The sequence below is a fragment of the Phascolarctos cinereus genome, unplaced genomic scaffold (genome assembly GCF_003287225.1).
Source record: "Phascolarctos cinereus isolate Bilbo 61053 unplaced genomic scaffold, phaCin_HiC Scaffold_5;HRSCAF=322, whole genome shotgun sequence".
NCBI lineage: Eukaryota > Metazoa > Chordata > Mammalia > Diprotodontia > Phascolarctidae > Phascolarctos > Phascolarctos cinereus.
Window position 1 is genome coordinate 326,685,326 of NW_027555958.1, and position 5,395 is coordinate 326,690,720.

The following is a 5,395-nucleotide window of genomic DNA, read 5'->3' on the forward strand; positions in this document are numbered from 1 at the left end:
CAAGTAGGTGCTATTATTATCTCCATTTTACAGATGAGGAAACTGAAGCTGAAAAAGGTTCAGTATTTGCCCAAGGTCATATAGCTAGTAAGTGTCTGAGACAAGATTCAAATTTGAGTCCAGCACTCTATCCATCGTACCACCTATCTGTTGTGGTAGGTAAGCCAAAGCTTAGAGGCTGAATCAAGTACAATAGTGAGCAATGGGGAATAGCAAATCTTGTTCCTTAATGGAGCCCCACCTAGGGCAATACTATGAGTGCCAGGGATTGTACATGTCTCTATTGGGTTGGGGAAAAGGTATGGGGAGGGGTGCTATTAGAAAAGGGCAAGGCACTCTCTGCTCTTGGATAGAAGTCCTCTCACAGGTAGGTAAATAACTACTGTTGGTAAATATAGTAGGTAATTGGCAAATACTTGTAAATGTAATTGGTGAAAATTTTTCTTTCTTTTTTTAAATTAATTTATTTTGATTTATCAACTATCACTTCCATATGCTTTTGAGTTTAAAATTTTTCTCCCCCTTCCTCCCCACCACCCTCCCCAAGACAGCGCACAATCTGATATAGGCTATACATATATATATTCCTATTAAACATATTTTCACATTAGTGATGTTGTAAGTAAGAATTAGAACCAATAGGAGGAACTACCAGAAAGAGGAAACAAACTCAACAGAAGAGAAAAAAAATAGCAAATAGTATGCTTCGATCTTCATTCAAATTCCATATTTTTTTCTTTGGATGTGGATAGCATTTTCCATCACGAGGCCTCTGGAGATGTCTTAGATCCTTGTATTGCTAGGAAGGGTTAAATTTATCAGTATTAGTCTTTCACAATGTGGCTGTTATTGTATACAACGTTGTCTTGGTTCTGCCCACTTCACTCGGCATCAGATCATACAAGTCTTTCCAGGTTTTTCTGAAGTCAGCCTGTTCATCATTTCTTGTAGCACAATGGTATTCCATTACATTCATATTAATCAGTAAAAATTTTTTTAAAATGGCAAAATAATTTGGTTAAAATTGGCAAAAAAATTTGGTAACCATAGTAGGTTTGGTAAATACTTTTTTTTTTTGGTGAGGCAACGGGGGTTAAGTGACTTGCCTAGGGTCACACAGCTGGTAAGTATTAAGTGTCTGAGGCTGGATTTGAACTCAGGTCCACCTGACTCTAAGGCCAGAGCTCTATTCACTGAGCCACCTAGCTGCCACTGTAAATACTTGTTGATTGATGATTTAATGTATACATAAACCCTGCTCTGTGTTTGATGCCTTGTGATCCTGAGTGCTTAAGAGGCAGCTGGTGGCCACTCTTTTGAAGGATGCCTACATTGAGGTTCTCAGGTTTTATCTGGGTGGGGTCACACTAGACCTTAGTAAAAGGATTTGTTCTGTAAAACTTGGACTCAAGGACCTGGAAGGCCACATATGGCCTCAAGGCTGCAGGTTCCCCACCCCTAGACTAGACTGAGAGATTTATAACAGCTCTCTCTCCCATTTATTCCCCTCTAGCCCCAAAGTGTTCTTCAGATCAGAAAGAAACCTCTCACACAGAGATTATGCCAGTTACCTACCTCATTAAAACTCATCTCCCTTTTCCTCTTCCATCAGTGACTGATCTTTGTCCTTCTGGATTTTCAGTTTGGATTCTGCTACAGTATGACAAATACACCTTCCTGTCACTCTTCATTCTGTGTCCTTTCCTGTCTCTGGGCTTTGTGCGTTCCAGGTAGCATGGTGTAGTGGAAAGAGCTACTGTAGATTTGGAGTCAGACAATCCGGGTTAAAATTCTAGCTTTACCACTTAACACCTGTGTGATCTTGGTCATGTAATTTATTTCTCTGGGTTTTAACTTTAACTTTTATTGCTTTCATAATATCTAGCCTCTTTTTTCCCCTCAGCAAATTTTGGGGGTTTGGGGAGTACATGTTTTCTTTGTGTATCCTTCAGATGGTTGGGTTGGATGGTTCAGATAGCTGGATGTTTGAATCTTTAAGATCATGCCCTCCTGCATCTAATAACCTCTAGTGGCTCCCTATTACCTCCAGATCAAATATAAAATCTTTTGGTTGGCATTTAAAGCCCTTCATTATCTGTCCCCATCTTACCCTCCCAGTCTTCTTAAAAGGAGAATTATTCAGCTTGATTTGGTCACCTTTGGATATTTACTAAGGACAGATGTTCTTCTATATTCTGTGGTCCAGTAACATGGACCTCCTTGCTGTTCCTTGCACATGACAGTTCATCTTTGCACTCCAAGCATTTTCACTGACTGTGTCCCATGCCTAGAACTCTCCCCTTCCTTATCTTTACCTCCTAGCTTCTCTGGCTTCCTTCAAGTCTCAAATAAAATTCTACCTTCTAAAAAAAGCTTTTCCAGGGACAGCTAGGTGGCGCAGTGGATAGAGCACCGGCCCTGAAGTCAGGAGGACCTGAGTTCAAATCTGGTCTCAGACCAAACACTTGACATGTACTAGCTGTGTGACCCTGGGCAAGTCACTTAACCCCAATTGCCTAAAAAAGCAAAAAAAAAAACCCAAAACAAAAAAAAACTTTTCCCAGTCCTCCTTAATCTTAGTGCATCTCCTCTGAGACTACTCCCCCCCCCAATTTATCCTGTACAAATCTTGTTTATACACAGTTGTTTGCATGTTGTCTCTACCCCCTCCCCTGCGACTGTAAGCTCCTCAAGAGAAGAGACTATTTTTTTAAATCTTTCTTTGTAACCCTAGAGTTTATCAGAGTACTTGGCACATCTTTGGCCCTTACTAAGTAGTAATCAACTAACTCTTATAGCTCTAGATCTTATGATGCTCATTCCCATTCTCCATCCCAGTCCTGTTCCACACTCAGCCTTAATTTGCTTCTAGAAAGCTTTTCTAGCTTGATCCTATTGCTTTGCTTTCTCAAACCTCTCTCAATCAGTTTAACATTAATGTATTGTCTGGTCAGGCAGCTAGGTGGAGAAGTGGATAGAGCATCAGGCCTGAAGTCAGGAAGACCTGAATTCAACTCTGACCTCAGACATTTACTAGCTGTGTGATACCAGGCCAGCCACTTAAGCCTGTTTACCTCAGTTTACTCACTTCTTAGGAACAGAGAAAGATTCTGACTTCAATCCCAGATATCCCTTTTAAGTGAACTGACTTTTGAATAGAGAGACAGGTGTATCAACTTATTAACTTTTAGGTTCCTACTCATCTTTAGGTTATTGGAGGGCAGCATCTCTGCATTAACACAAGAGAAAGGGGACACCTGGGGATGAGAGTAGAAGAAAACTGAAATAGCTAGCCCAAGAAAAAGAAGGTTAAGGGTGTTAGGTTGAATAGTTCTCTCTCTTCATATCTAAAATGGGTGATTATAAGGAGAACATTGACTGGTTAACATTGGTTTATTTACACAGAGAATTGAGCAAGAGAGAATAAGGGGAAAAATATAGAAGGGGAATTGATTAGACTGGAAGAAGAAATTTCCGTTATTGGTTGAATGAAACTACAGTAGAGGTACCAGGAAGGGATGGAAGAATCCCTGTCCTCATTAGATATTCAGAAGTGATCATAGCAGGCTGAGTAATTCTCCTTTCTCGGCAGTACAAGCTCCATTTGATGGGAGAGTCTGAGAGGCAGAGGAAGGCTTGATTATTTACTGGTTTTTTTTTATGGTGGAGGGGAGAGATACAACTCATGTAGGAATGAGACGCTTACAATGGGAATGTGAGTATGAGAAATTGCAGTTCCTATACTTTCCTATTAGGGAGAAGGGAGAACTGGCCTATGGTGTTAGAAATTCTGCAAGATGATCAAACATTCTGGAAAACTGACCAGCCTGCACTGGGGAAGTTGTCTCACCCTCCTCCCCACTTAGGACTTCATGGAGTTGGACAGAAGATTTGATATCATTGTTGCATGGAAAAAAATGTTCTCCCCATGACTCTTCTAAGTGCTAACTTGAATTCCTTGTTTCTCAAGCTGTAAATCATGGGATTAAACAATGGGGTAAGGATGGTGTAGGATACAGATATCAGAGTGTCCTGGCTCGAGGTATAGTTGGTCTTGGGCCGTAAATATATGAAGGAGGCACAGCCATAATGGACAGTGACAACAATGAGATGGGAGGCACAGGTAGAGAAGGCCTTGTACCTCCCTAAAGAAGAGGGGAATTGGAGGATGGCAAAGATGATGTGGATGTAGGAGACCAGGATTAATAGCAGGGGAATGACCAGGACCAATGCACAGAGCATAAAGATGACCATTTGACTGAGGTGGTCATGGTAGGAGGCCAACTTGAGGACAGGGGAGATGTCACAAAAGAAATGGAGGAGTTGGTTGGAGGAGTGGAAGGGCAAGTGGAACACCAGAGAGGTGATGAGGATGGAGACAGTGAAGCCACAGGCACAGGCCATGGCCACTAACAATAGGCACACCTCATGGCTCATCAGTACCGTGTAACGAAGAGGATTGCAAATGGCAACATAGCGGTCATAGCCCATGGCCGCCAGCAGGAAGGAGTGAGAACAGCCGAGGAAGAGGAAGGTGAACATCTGTATGGCACAGCCCACAAAGGAGATGGCCTTCTTCTGGGACAAGAGATCTATCAGCATCTTGGGCACAATGACAAAGGTGTAGCAGGTCTCAGAGCAGGAGAGGACAGCGAGGAAGAAATACATGGGAGTATGGAGGGCTCGCTCAGTAGGATGGTGGACAGGATCACAGCATTGGTGCCCAAGGTGAATAGGTAGAGAAGGAGGAATACCACAAACAGAAGCCGTTGTAGCCCAAACAGACATGAAAAGCCAAGAAAGACAAACTCATTCACAGCTGTCTCATTGCTCCTCTCCATAGAGGAAACTGTTTGGGGAGATAGTCTGCAATGAAAAGCCATGGAAAGATGTCAGTGGAATTTCAATAAACATTTATTAAGCACCTACTATGTGAAAGGCATAGTGCCAAGCCCTTGCAAAACAAAGGTGGAAACAAAGTTTTGTCAAACTGAATTGAGTAGAATTTCCTTTAGCAGAATAGGGAATGAGTGCACAAGTCAGGTGCTCCCAGACATTTAGTCCCAAACCTTTGTTTCCTCTTTATTATTTATCTATCCAATATCCAAGAAGATGCTGTACGAATTTGACTTAGTGTTTCAGGAACCATGAACCTCCATTACCTTTTCAAGCTATCATTACACTGCTACCAGGATAAACTTAAATAGCAGTTTCAGCATGTCACTGTCCTGCTAAAGAATTTACAAATCGCTGATCTCAATCTTATCAGGTCTAAATTCCATTTATGACCCTTATATTCTTAGGATCATAGCAAGAGAGCTGAAAAGGACCTTAGAGGGGGAAAGATGACAAGCGTTTATTAAGTCTCTAGCTCCTTAAATGTGACCGTCTCATT

The 5,395-nt window shown here is 41.7% G+C and overlaps 1 pseudogene; it reads right to left on the bottom strand.

Moving 5' to 3' along the window:
* Positions 1-3,897: 3,897 nt before the first annotated feature.
* Positions 3,898-4,841, bottom strand: LOC110201883 (olfactory receptor 10K1-like; annotated as a pseudogene).
* Positions 4,842-5,395: the final 554 nt, after the last annotated feature.